Consider the following 14,773-nt stretch of genomic DNA (forward strand, 5'->3'; position numbering starts at 1 on the left):
AGACAGAGACAGTAGATACTCAGAATACCAAAAGTGTAAAACTGAAGTAGATAAACAACCCAATAATAACAACCTCAAATCACTCTTTTCAACTCTCAAAAAGCAATGCAATAAATTAAGAAATAAATCAACCAACCTGACTAAATCCTTTTAAAAAAAATTACATTAATGACAAAATAGAGGAAAACGCAAATAAGCCATGTGAGCTCTGGAAAATTCTCAACAACCAGCTTCCTGGTTGCAGCCAAAAACTTAAAACCAGACTCACCAACATCAGCATCAAGGAGGGTGACTCCCTCATTACAGACAAAATGGAGGTAGCTAGCAGACTTAACACCTTTTTCACCAGCATAGCCGCAACTCTTGTCAACATGCTGTCCCACCACTCTGGTCGCTTTGGTGTAGAACACATTAAAGCCTTCTACAGAAAGCTAGGAGTATCCAACAATGATTTCAAATTAGAAATGGTCACAGCTGATGAGGTGCTTAAAAAATTGAGCACGCTCCACCCAAACAAGGCCACCGGCCTTGATAATATTCCCTCCAGATTCCTCAGGGACTCTGCCTCCATCATTGCCCCAATCATCACGCATATAATAAACCTCTCAATTTCACAAGGCCAAGTACCAAAAGATTTTAAGATAGCAAGAGTAACTCCCCTCTTTTAAAAAGGAAGCAAATTGGAACCTGGCAACTACCGACCTGTTTCTATTCTCAGTTCCATTTCGAAAGTAATGGAAAAAATAGTGTATGAACAGGTCGATAGTTACCTCGCCACTAATAAACTCATGTACAAATTCCAATCTGGCTTCAGAACTAACCACTCCACTGACACATGCCTTCTCTATCTGAGCGACCCCATCAAACATGAGGTGGATGCGGGCAAATACTGCGGCATGGTCATGCTGGACCTTCAGAAGGCCTTTGACACCGTTAACCACGCTATACTGTTGGATAAGCTCAGAGCAATCGGATTTAACAAAACCTCATGGAGCTGGATGCAATCTTACTTGGAGGGGAGGAAACAGGTGGTAGAGGTGAACGGCACTGTGTCCCCCCCCCCTCTCAGTGAGCTGTGGAGTCCCCCAAGGCCAGGGGTCGGCAACCTTTACCACTCAAAGAGCCATTTTGACAAGTTTCACAAATTAAAGAAAACAATGGGAGCCACAAAACTCTTGAAAATTTAAAACAAAATAACACTGCATACAAAGCTTTTTTTGCTTTGTGCTATGTTTAAACCAGGGGTCTCAGACACACGCCCCGGCCCGCACCTTATGATAAAAATGTAATGATAGTGCGATCCGCGATTGCGCCTGATTGCGTCATACTTGCCAACCCTCTCAATTTATCCGGGAGATTCCCAAGTTCCAGGGAGTTATGGTACTGCCTTTAGCGCCCTCTACAGCCTGCTCCAACAGCGTACCTGCTCGGCCACATGTTGAATGCAGCTTCCGCATGCACAGTGCACACTTAAATGACAGCAAGGCATACTTGTTCAACAGACACACAGCTTACACTGACGGTGGTCGTATATAACAACTTTAACACTGTTATGTTACAAATATGCGCCACACTGTGAACCCACACCAAAAAAGAATGACAAACACATTTCTGGAGAACATCCGCGCTGTAACACAACATAAACACAACAAAACAAACACCCAGAATCCCATGCAGCCCTAACTCTTCCGGTCTACCCCCCCTACCACCAAACCCCGCCCACCTCAACCGACACACGGAGGGGGGGGTGATGTGTGGGGGGGTTTGGTGGTAGCGGGGGTGTATAATGTAGACTGGCTGCATGGGATTCTGGGTATTTGCTGTGTTGTGTTTATGTTGTGTTACGGTGCGGAGGTTCTCCAGAAATGTGTTTGTCATTCTTTTTTGGTGTGGGTTCACAGTGTGGCGCATATTTGTAACGTAACAGTTTTAAAGTTGTTTTAAACGGCCACCGTCAGTGTAAGCTGTGTGGCTGTTGACCAAGTATGCCTTGCTGTCTCCTACGTTAGCAAGCAGAAGCTGCATTCAACATGTGGCTGGGCTGGCATGTGATTTGTACAGGCAATAGAGGACAATTATTGCAGTACCGCTAAGGTACACTCTTAATTCAATTGTTAGGGTGAAAATTGGAGAATATTAGCCCCGGGAGATTATTAGGAGACTCACTGACGTCCGTAAAACTTCAGGGAAAACCGGGAGGGTCGGCAAGTATGCAGCCGAGCCGCATCAGAGTGGTCAAAGAGCCGCATGCAGCTCCGGAGCCGCGGGTTGCCGACCCCTGCCCAAGGCAATATATTAGAGCCTTTACTGTTCCTAATATACATAAACGACTTGTCATCGGCATGCGACTGTGAATTGTTCCTGTTTACGGATGACTCGGCCTTGCTGGTATCCGACAAGGACAAGTCACAGGTGGAGAAAATCCTCAGTGCTGAGCTCTGCAGAACTTGCACCTGGCTCGCTGACAAGCTATCCATACACTTGGGTAAAACGGAATCCATCCTGTTTGGGTCCAACATCAACCTTAAGAAAGTCAACGACTTCACTATAAAAGTGGGTGACATTGTTATCACCATGAAAGATGAGGTCACCTACCTAGGTTCCATTCTAGAGGCTAATCTTTCCTGTAATAAAATGGCAACCAAGGTAATCAAAAAGGTCAACCAACGAATGAGATTTCTCTACAGAATCTCCTCTCTGCTCAACAAAAGCACCATGAGGATTCTGGCAGGAACTCTCGTTCAACCCTTTTTCGATTACGCATGCACCTCCTGGTACCCCAGCACCTCCAAAATCCTCAAATCTAGACTCCAAACATCCCAGAACAAGCTGGTCAGATTACTGCTAGACCTCCACTCCAGATCACACCTCACTCCTACTCACTTCTCCAAAGTGGGCTGGCTCAGGGTGGAGGACAGAGTAAAACAACTTGCACTGAGCCTAGTCTATAAAATCCGCTACACCTCCCTGATACCGAAGTACATGTCAAACTACTTCCTTAATGTAAATGACCGCCATAACCACAACACCAGGGGGAGCTCCACTAACCACGTTAAACCCAGATTCCGATCTAACAAAGGTCTTAACTCATTCTCTTTCTATGCCACATCAATGTGGAATGCGCTCCAAACAGGTGTAAAAGAAAGGGCATCTCTATCCTTCTTCAAAACCGCAATAAAAATTCACCTCCAGGCAGCTACAACCCTAAACTAACACCCTCCCCGGATTGTTAATAATCAAATGTAAACAATTAAATGCAGATACTTTTTCTTATGCCTTCTGATCTCTCTCTCTCTCTCTCTCTCTCTCTCTCTCTCTCTCTCTCTCTCTCTCTCTCTCTCTCTCTATGTCCACTACTTGCTGTACATATCCTACCAAGTCAGACCTACACCGTTTCAATATCCATTTCTCTGTTCTCAATTGTTGATGACTGATGATAACAACCAAACCCAACCCTCCCCCCTCCACACCCCGGATTGTAAATAATGTAAATAATTTAATGTGATTATCTTGTGTGATTAAAGTTAAGTTAAAGTACCAATGATTGTCACACACACACTAGGTGTGGCCAAATTTGTCCTCTGCATTTGACTCATCCCCTTGTTCACCCCATGGGAGGTGAGGGGAGCAGTGGGCAGCAGAGATGCCGCGCCCGGGAATCATTTTTGGTGATTTAACCCCCAATTCCAACCCTTGATGCTGAGTGCCAGGTTTGAACTCACAACCTACCGATCTCAGGGCGGACACTCTAACCACTAGGCCACTGAGTAGGTGATGACTGTATTATGATGATAGTATATATCTGATAGTATATATATCTGTATAATGAATCAATTTAAGTGGACCCCGACTTAAACAAGTTGAAAAACGTATTCAGGTGTTACCATTTAGTGGTCAATTGTACGGAATATGTACTTCACTGTGCAACCTACTAATATAAGTCTCAATCAATCAAAAACGTGTTTCTCTCGCGAGATCTGACAACACTGCGCGCAAACCAAACACGGCGAGGATAAAGCAAGATGGCGTCTGACGGTGAAGACGTTATGGGTGAGGGCCGACATCCGGGCAACTGAGCTACATACGGGTTCTTCGAGCCATAGCAACCAGACTGGCGTTGAAAACAAACCGTTGCCACTACTCTTTAACCTGTCGACCTACGCTGGTTAAACCCGTCATTCTGCCCCCAAAATGCCGAAAAACTGTGTTGTTTTTGGTTGTGCTAACCACAACTGGAAACAGGGAAAACAAAGGTTGTATTTTGTTCTGCCAAAGCGTGATAAAAGCCCACAGAGACGAGACAAATGGCTCGCAGCTTTACACCGGGAAAACGAGGACAGTTCTCACTGGAGTCCCCCAAAGTCGGCAGGCAGGCAGGCAGGCAGGCAGGCAGCATCATGGCGGACAGAGACAGTGGAAGTGAGCAGGGAGGAGCAGCCACGGGCCCAGGCTTCGGTTCCATGCACGCTAAAGCGGGAGGGACGGGCTCGGCTTCCGGCCTCCAGCATGAGACGCAGGAGCTGGCGTCCAAGCGAGTTGACATCCAAAACAAACGCTTCTACTTGGACGTCAAGCAGAACGCCAAAGGCCGCTTCTTGAAGATAGCCGAAGTCGGGGCCGGTGGCAACAAGAGCCGCCTCACGCTGTCTATGTCGGTGGCGGTCGAGTTCCGCGACTACTTGGGGGACTTCATCAAACACTACGCCCAGTTGGGTCCCAGCAACCCGGGCATGGTGCAGGATGAGCAGCGGCGGGCCCTGAAAAGCGAGTTCCTAGTGCGGGAGAATCGGAAGTACTACATGGACCTGAAAGAGAACCAGCGGGGACGGTTCTTGATGATCCGGCAGACCGTGAACAGGGGGCCCGGCTTGGGGTCAGACCATTGCGCTCCCGGCGCAGGGACTTATCGAGTCCTGCGACGCTTTGGCCAAACTTATTGACGATTACGGCGTGGACGAGGAGCCCGCGGAGCTGCCGGAGGGCTCGTCGATGACTGTGGACAACAAGCGCTTCTTCGACGTGGGCTCCAACAAGTACGGCGTGTTCACACAAAGTTGTTGATAACTTCCGCGTCTCTTTCTTAGTAGCGCGCAGGCTAAGCTAACTAGCAAGCTAAGCTAAGCCTGAGAAGCTTTAAAGTTCACTGAGACGAGTCTGACGCAAATAATACATTTTCGTTTTTTCACACGATATGCGAATAAGTAAAAATGCGTAAATGAAGGATTTAACGCCGACTTCCAAGCCACAACGCTCGTTAAATGCTTTTTCTGTCAATGCTGTGTTCGCTGTGAACTGGTTTGTTTTCAACGAATTCCCGGTTGCTAGAGGATTGGTAGGCGGAAGTGACGTAGGTCCGCCCTCACCCATTGCAGTCGTCACAGTTCAGTGTTCTTAATCTGTGCGTCCATGTACACATATATGTCCTTTATTAGACTCTATTAAATAGAGTAAACATCGTTAATAACCGTTTGCATCCGGTTATATTAGTCTGAGCGCACTTTGATGCTTCTCGAGCTAGCTTAGCCTGCTAGTTAGCTTAGCTTGTTAGCTGCTAACAAAGAGAGGCGGAAGTGATCAAAACACATCGCTAAGCAGAGATCAAGTGTGAGTGTAAAGTGTTGTGATTGTGTGAAAATGTGCGAAAGAACGATAGCAGAGTACGAGGAGGAACTTTGTCCAACAAAAGAGGAGAAGGAGCGACAACATCAAAAACATCAAGTTGTGTTACACAGAACAGGTTTGTTTACTTCTTACTCTCACATGTTTACTAACTTTATATTTATTATTAACACTATTCTTGAATAGATTGTCGATAGGAAGATGAATTATCATGTGAGGATGATGCACTGATTGTTTTATGTTGTTCATAAAAACGAGACAGTTTCAGACACACAATATTTATGAGAGGTTGATGTTCCTCTCAGTTTGTAACAATGTGTATCAACATGTTTTTACAAAACTCACACAGTCACCGGGGGAATATTCCAGAGAGCAGGTTAAGTGCAAACTACTGAGTATGTAAAGCTCGAGAGTTTTACCTCTAAAAATAGAGAGGTAAGACAAAGTCAGAGTCAGTTACCATGGTAACTGACGCTGTAAACCTAGCCTGCTAGCTGGCAGGTTTGACAAGTTATTTATTTGTGTAAAAGCTATACTGACCTGTTATTTCCTTCATATTGGCGCAGCCATTAACCTACTACAACACCTACTACATCCACCTACTCAGTGGCCTAGTGGTTAGAGCATGGGTGTCAAACTCTGGCCCGCGGGCCAAATTTGTGTAATTACACTTGGCCCTTGAGGAGATATCAAATTAACACTAGAGCTGGCCTGCCGATTATATTCAGTGGCGGTGCCGCGGTAACACCGCATTAACCATTAATTGTCATACTTGCCAACCCTCCTGGGAGACTCTCAATTTTCAGTGCCCCTCCCCAAAACTGTCACGTCCGCTTTCCCCCAGTCCAGCGAAAGCTGGCCTAGTCACATTATATGTGCGGCTTCAACAAACAAACACACAAACACACACACACACACACACACACACACACACACACACACACACACACACACACACACACACACACACACACACACACACACACACACACACACACTTACTTATGGCAGTCCATCGATGTCGATGATGACGTTGCTCTAAACGAAGTATTGGATTGGTTATTGTTGTGCCTTTTGCCTGTGCATAGCCAGGTGGCTGCTCAGGCCTATGCGTGATCCACAGACTTTGTCACAGGAGGGGCAGGGGAAGGCAGCAGTGATGGTCGCTGGTGCTGTGGCACGTTGGTGTCTTTGTGCACGCCGCTGTGCTCTCCGCTCTGTGAACTTCTCCTGAAGATGAGTGATTCCCTGGTGGCAGGTAGAGCTCCAGGTCTGGTGGTCAGCAGCCAGGGACTCCAGTGCTGGTGGTTTGATGTCACACTTTTTCAGGAGAGTTTTAATGTGGTCCTTGTACCGTTTTTTCTGGCCCCCGGCAGACCTTTGACCGACTGAAAGCTGGCCATACAATATCTGATGGGGTAGACGGTGGGCTGGCATACGGATCACATGTCCGACCCATCTTAGGTGTTTTTGGCCAAGGAGTGCTGTGATGCTGGGTGTGTTGGTCCGGTCATAAATTTCAGTGTAGGGCACCCTGTCTTCCCAGGTTAGACCTAGGATCCTTTGGAGGCAGCGGATGTGGAAGGCCTCGAGACTCTGGATGTGCCTCTGGTAGGGTGTCCAGGTTTCAGAACTATAGAGCAGCGTGGAGAGGCAGACAGCCTTATACACGGCTGTCTTGGTGGAGATGGTTAGATTCCTGTTCAAGAAAACCCTGGACCGTAGCCTTCCAAAGGCAGCAGAGGCAAGGCCAATACGGGCCTGGACGTCATCGTCAATGGTGCAGGATGGCAACAGGGTGCTACCGAGGTAGGTAAAATGGGGGACGGTTGCTAATGGGTGCCCGTCAAGGGTGAAGATCGGCGTGTTTGGCTGGGGAGTGAACTCCTGCACGAGTATTTGTGTTTTCTTGGTGTTTATCTGAAGACCAATGGCACTGTAGATGGAGGCTACCACATTCAGTGCGCGCTGGAGAGACTCTGGTGAGTGTGCAAGTACAGCGCAGTCATCTGCATACTGTAGTTCCAGAATATGCTGGGTGGTGATCAAATCACCACCCAGCTTGGAGGCGACGGATGTTAAAAAGGTTGCTTTGTCGCCTTTGCGTTTATAAATCGTTATGATGTTAGCATCCTTCCAATCTTGCGGGATGACTTCAGACGACCAGAGGGCAGTGATCAGCTGGTGCATTCTGCGGTGCAGGAGATATCCACGGTGCTTCAAGATTTCTCCCGGGATCTCGTCAAGGCCTGGGCTCTTGTTGTTTTTTAGACCCTTGATGACCTTGAGTACTTCTGAGAAGCTGGGAGAGGAGTCCAGTGAGTCTACAGGGGGCAGGCATGGGAGGTCAGAGAGTATGTCTGTCTGTACAGGGTTTGTGGTGTTCAACAGTACCCTGAAGTGCTCAGCCCATCTGTCCAGGATCTGTTGTTTGTCCTTGTAGAGAGTGGTGCCGTCAGCTGATCTAACTGGGGTGATGTTCTTCCTCTGTGGGCCATAGATGGACTTGATGGAGTCGTAGAAGGCATGAGAGTTGTTGGTGTCTGCGTGATGTTGTATTTCGCGGGCCTTCTGGGTCCACCAGTCGTTCTCCATGGCTCTGAGGGTGCGCTGGGTTTCACTTCTGAGACGGATGAACTGAGCCTTCAGGACGGTGGATTGAGGGTTTGATAGGTGAGCTGCAAGGGCCTTGTGTTTTGCCTGAAGCAGGTCATAGATTCCTGGCGCACTATTGTCAAACCAGTCTTGATGTCGCCTTCTGGTGTACCCTATAGACTCCACGGCCGCCTGGTGGAGGGCAGTGCGTAGGGTGCTCTAGGTAGGTCCAGTGTCCAGATCTGGTGGTACTTCAGGAATCTTGAACAGCTGATCTGCTACCTTTTTCCTGAGCTGGTTGACGGAGTGCGTGGACTTCAGTGCATCGCAGTTGAGCCTCTTGGAAGGTGGTGTTTTTCTCTGTTGAGGACGTATTTCTAAGTCAATCTTTGTTCTGATCAGGCGGTGGTCAGTCCAACAGTCAGCTCCACGCATGGCCCTAGTGATGCGCACCTCCTTCCTGTCCGCGTGGCGGGTGATGATGTAATCTAGGAGATGCCAGTGTTTAGAGCGAGGGTGTTGTCAGGATGTTTTGTACTTGTTCTTCAGTTGGAACAAGGTGTTTGTGATGACCAGTTGATGCTCAGAACATAGAGTGAGAAGACGGAGACCATTGTTGTTGAGCTTACCAACACCATGCCGACCCATCACTTCCTTCCACAGTACACTGTCCGAGCCCACTCTTGCGTTAAAATCCCCTAGAAGGATGAGCTTGTCAGTGAGTGGTGTTTTGCTGATGGCGGAGTGCAGGGAGGCATAGAACTCTTCCTTACATTGAGGGTCGGCAATCAGTGTTGGGGCATAGGCGCTGATGAGGGTGCAGTAACGGTTATTGGTGAGGGGAATCCTCCAGGTCATCAACCTTTCGCTAATGCCAACTGGAGATTCGGGAAGCTTCTGGAGTAGGGAGGTCCGCACAGCAAAGCCTACACCATGGAGGCGGCGGGAGCCTCCCGGAAGCCCTTTCCAGAAAAAAGTGTATCATTCTCCCACCTCGGCTATGGAGTCCTCCCCATGGAAGCGGGTCTCGCTAAGGGCCGCAATGTCGATGTTATACCTCTTCAGTTCGTGCGCCACCAACGCTGTTCTTCTGCTGGGACGAGATGAATCATCACGCACATCCAAAAGCGTACGGACGTTCCAAGTCGCTAGTGTGAGTGTCAGTCGGGTTTTATTCTTGTGTTTTCGACCGCATGGGGGGGATGACCCGGCAGCTGCGGTAGGCTGCCCGGGAGTGGAGGAACAGACCATTTTTAGGCCACATTTTCTAGGCCCTTCCCATCTCAGGATGAGCAGGGTGGGGCTGCTCAGTCACGTGGGGAGCTGCCGAAGAGACACGCTGTTCCGTCCCGTACCTCAGCGACCGTCTATCCCACGCCGCCTGCGTGCAGAGTTGGGCTAGATACTCCCAGTCACATCCTGACCTGTATCTGCCACCCTTCTCCATCGCCGCAGGACTTGGAAGTGAGGGGATGGGGTGGGAAAGGGGGTGGGGGTGTTTGGAGCAGGCCTGCGCGAGGAGTAGATTAGAGTGAAGGAAGTGGTGCGCAGTCACTACCCTCACTACCTTGGCTCCCCCCTACGTCTTCCAGTGGCATGAAGAGCTCATGACGGCCTTCTGCAGAAAGGAGTTGCAGAAGACTGCCAGCACACACTGTTGATGACTGCCTGATGCGGGTCTTCACAACAGATTTGTCGTTAGGGGTTTACTCCCGTAGCCAAACACACACGGTGCACCCAGTAGGCAGTGAGGCACCCTTAACCTTCATCCGCCTTCCGCCTTCACTGCCGGGGGCGACGCGTCATCCTCCGCCAGCTCCGCCGTTGAGGTGTTTGGATCGCGCTTCGTCTGGAACCTCCCCCTCGACCCTACCGCCATGGTTGAACTTACCAGGAGCCGAGGCTCCCGACGGCATCGCTCTTAGGTTCATTGGAACACACAAGGCTCTCCACCACGACAAGGTGGGGACCCGCGGAGAATCCACACACACACACACACACACACACACACACACACACACACACACACACACACACACACACACACACACACACACACACACACACACACACACACACACACACACACACACACACACACACACACGTAAATGCAATGCATACTTGGCCAACAGCGATACAGGTTACACTGACGGTGCCCGTATAAATAACTTTGACAAACACATTTCGGGAAAACATCCGCACAATAACACAACATAAACACAACAAAACAAATACCCAGAACCCTTTGCAGCCCTAACTCTTCCGGACTGCAATATACACCCCTGCCCCCCCAACCCCGCCCACCTCAACCAACGCACGGAGGGGGGGGGGGGGGCGCAGGAGGGGGGGGGGGGTGTTGGTGGTAGCGGGGTGTATATTGTAGTGTCCCGGAAGAGTTAAGGCTGCATGGGATTCTGGGTATTTGTTTTATTGTGTTTATGTTGTGTTACAGTGCGGATGTTTTCCCGAAATGTGTTTGTCATTCTTGTTTGGTGTGGATTCACAGTGTGGCGTATATTCACAGTGTAACCTGTATCGATGTTGGCCAAGTATGCGTTGCATTTACGTGTGTGTGCGTGCTGAAGTCGCACATCTATGTGTTCGGGCTGGCACGTTGTAGGAATGGATGAAAAACAGACGTGACGACAGCTCGTGGAGGACGATTAACGCAGTGTCTTTAAGGCACGCCCCCAAGACTGTGGTCCACCGGGTGGACTACGAGGTATAATGACTGATGAAAGGGTGGACTACGAGGTATAATGACTGATGAAAGGGTGGACTACGAGGTATAATGACTGATGAAAGGGTGGACTACGAGGTATAATGACTGATGAAAGGGTGGACTAAGAGGTATAATGACTGATGAACAACTTTGTTCGATAATGAAAGATGCCTCAGCTCAAAGCCTGAGCCCCGACATTAATGAACTAGCATCCAAGAAAAGATGGCAGGTATCTGGCTTGGGCACATCAGATTAGATCAGTGTGTTGCAAACTGAGCAGTTTAAAGTCCTGAATGGTTGGTTTATTCATTGTTATTTTATTTTCAAATTTATTAGCCTGTGGAAAAATGTAATGTTGATATTTACCTCAGAAGGCTGCAAATAGAAAAGAGGCATTACATTTTTATTTAAATTGTATTTGATATGCCATTGATGTTTTTTAATTATTATTTTTATTATTTGAAACTCGATTTTGCATGTCACTATAAAGTTATATAAGCCTTACTTACTTACTTACTTAAGCCTTTAAATTCCCTAAGGAACATAGGCCATTGATGAAACTCCTCCATCCCCTTCGGTCTTGTGCCCTCCGCTCCAGTTGTTGCCATGACAGCCCTTGCGCCTTCATCTCCTGCTCTGTGGTTCTTCTCCAGGTGGCTCTAGGTCTTCCTCTCTTCCTCTTGCCTTGCGGGTTCCATGTTAGAGCATGTTTTGTGATTGATGTATTGTGTCTACGCAGTGTGTGACCGATCCAGTTCCATTTCCTCCTCCTGATTTGTGTTTCTATTGTGTCTTGTCTAGTGAGGTCCCACAGGTTGGCATTGGAGATGGTGTTAGGCCAGTAGATACCTAGGAGGCGACGGAGGCAGCGGTTGAAGAATGTCTGTATTTTGTTGAGTATGTTGGCGGTGATCTTCCAGGTTTCTGAACTGTACAGTAAGGTGGATTTAACGTTTGAGTTGAAGATTTGCTGTTTGGTCTTGAGTGATATGTTTTTTGCTTTCCAGATTTTATTTAGGATAGTGAATATGGTCCTTGCTTTTCCAATTCTGGCACTGACATCCTCCTCCGTTCCTCCGTCCACAGCAATAATGCTTCCTAGGTATGTAAAGGTGGCAACCTCGTCTAACTGGTTATGATCCATGTTTATTGGGGAGTTGTTCTTGTTGTTGATACGCATTAACTTTGTTTTTGATGTGTTGATTTTGAGAACAAGCAAAGCAGCTGTTATTTCCAGTTTGCATGATTTCTCCTGCATATGTTGGTGTGTGTGTGCTAGGAGTGCTAAATCATCAGCAAAATCCAGGTCTTCCAACTGCTCGGTCAGGCTCCACTGTATGCCGGTTCGGTTATTGCTTGATGTTTGTGTCATGGTCCAGTCTATACAGAGGATGAACAGGAAGGGCGAGAGCATGCATCCCTGCCGCACCCCAGTCAGGACCTTGAAGGGCTCTGACAGGCAGCCTTCATGGAGGACACGACACTGCATCCTTCGATAGGTGTTTTTGATAAGGTTGATCAACTTTGGGGGAATGCCATAGTGAGCCATCACTCTCCACAGCATCTCCCGATCCACACTGTCAAAAGCCTTTTCAAAATCAATGAAGTTGACATAGACAGGAGAGTTCCATTCAATTGACTGTTCAATGATAATCCTGAGTGTGGCTATTTGATCTGCACAGGATCGGTTGTTCCTGAAACCAGCCTGGTTTTCCCTCAGTTTCCCATCGACTGCCTTTTGGATTCTCTCCAGTAGGATGCGGTTGAGCACCTTCCCTGGCGATGAAAGCAGCATTATGCCCCTGTAGTTCTTGCACTCCCTGAGGTCTCCTTTCTTGGGAATCTTGACAATGATGCCATCTCTCCAGTCTGATGGGACATTTTCTTCCTCCCAGATGCTTTGCATGAGTTGGTAGAGCATACTGGTGGAGGTTTCGATGTCTGCCTTAGGGCTTCAGCTGGGATCTCATCCGGCCCCTCTGCCTTGCCTCCTCTCAGGGCCCTGATGGCCATTTTGATTTCTGTCTTGGTGGGAGGGTTGCAGTTTATTCCCAACAGGTCTGTGGCTGGTGAGATCTCTGCTGTCAGTCTATTGAGAAGTTCTCTAAAGTGTTCTGTATATAAGCCTTGCTTGTTCAATATTCAATGCAAAACTTGTTAAGGTCCCTATTAAAAGTTTAATTTGTGCAACCTTGGCCCATGGTTTTGTTCAGTTTAAAATTGTGGCCCACTCTGTATTTGAGTTTGACACCCCTGGATTTGTGTGTCCGCCCTGAGATCGGTAGGTTGTGAGTTCAAACCCTGACCGAGTCATACCAAAGACTAAAAAAATGGGACCCATTACTTCCCTGCTTGGCACTCAGCATCAAGGGTTGGAATTGGGGGTTAAATCATCGTAAAAAATATTCCCGGGCGCGGCCATCGCTGCTGTATCACTGCTCTCCTCACCTCCCAGGGGGTGATCAAGGGTGATGGGTCAAATGTAGAAAATAATCTCGCCACACCTAGTGTGTGTGTGACAATCATTGGTACTATAACTTTTTAACGTGGCAGTGATTGTCGAAAAAACAAAGCCTGATCTAAAGATGACATCTTGATCTCATACCATCTCAAACCAATTGGCTGTTCATTATTAAGTGAAATGTCTTAAAGTCGCTTAAATTTGTCTTTAACCAAGCAACACTATGTTTTATCCAGTTACTCGATTAATCGAAAACATTTCCAGTAGAGCACTTGATTAATACAATTTTCAATAGCTACAGTTTGGGATGATACTCGAAACCGGTTTTCCCGGTTGTTCGATAAGAAAAGAACCGAGTCCTCAAACTCGAATCCCTTTTTGAGAACCGGTACCCGTTATCGAGACCACTATAATAAAGAAAAATAGTTGCTTCTTTATTCGAATCCCTGGAATCCCGTCCCGACCAGAAATGCCCCGTGAGACCACAAGAAATGACGTCACGTAGCTCAGTCATTAGGCGCAGATAACGAAAGCATGAAAACAATGCACCAGAAAAAGCGCTCCAAGGTGTAATAAAGTTCAAAACAAAAGGTATAATCCAATGAATAACTTTACTGAGAGATTTGAGCAGGGTACAAACACATGACCAACACTTTTACGACCAACCGGAAACATAGCAACCAGGCTAGCAACGCACCTCCTTTACGGCAGCTGTCGCAACGTTCTTAAAGCAACCGCAGCACATACATATATATGACATCTCCCTTTTTTAACTTTTGTTTTTCTTTCCTTTTAAACAAAACAAAATCACACTGTATATGTGTTGTCTGTCTGATTATAAATAATGCAGACGAGGCGTGTTGGCTGAGTTCTTGACGTTTACTTTCACAGCGTGCTCATAACCTTATTCTTAGCTGCCGGGTGGTGACACTTTTCGGGGCTACCGCGCATGCTCGTCACTCCCGTTGCATGCTGGGTAGTGTAGTTGTTATATTCCTAGCTCATAACATCACATCAATAACCCTAACCCTAACCTAACTCATATGGACACGGGGTTTGTATATATGCAATGTAGTAACATTCTTAATAACATGTCATATTTACATAACTTGCTCATTTTAAGCATACAATGTCTGCTCTCACTGGGATGCCGACTGATGGGATGTTCATATCTTCCCGTTTAGATGAAGAATTAATCCTCGCAAAGGGTTAAAAAAGGGTGGGTGCAAAATAGCATATTTTCGTGTCTTTCTTGCCATCTCCAGGTCTAAGTTGGATGTCAAAGTTGACCAAGTTCTTGGTTTATGTCCACAACCTTCTACTACTTAAGTGAGAGGCATGATTTGTAATCGAGAATGAGCTTTTGTGTCATT

The 14,773-nt window shown here is 47.4% G+C and overlaps 1 protein-coding gene and 1 pseudogene across 1 annotated transcript in view; one reads left to right on the top strand and one right to left on the bottom strand.

The window, feature by feature from the left end:
- The window catches only part of LOC133640595 (gastrula zinc finger protein XlCGF57.1-like), a 300,331-nt gene that overhangs the window by 64,432 nt on the left and 221,126 nt on the right, over window positions 1–14,773 (bottom strand). The gene's annotated exons all lie outside the window — the stretch shown is intronic.
- Window positions 4,389–5,144, top strand: LOC133640719 (transcriptional activator protein Pur-alpha-like; annotated as a pseudogene).

The sequence above is a fragment of the Entelurus aequoreus genome, linkage group LG23, assembly GCF_033978785.1.
Source record: "Entelurus aequoreus isolate RoL-2023_Sb linkage group LG23, RoL_Eaeq_v1.1, whole genome shotgun sequence".
Lineage (NCBI taxonomy): Eukaryota > Metazoa > Chordata > Actinopteri > Syngnathiformes > Syngnathidae > Entelurus > Entelurus aequoreus.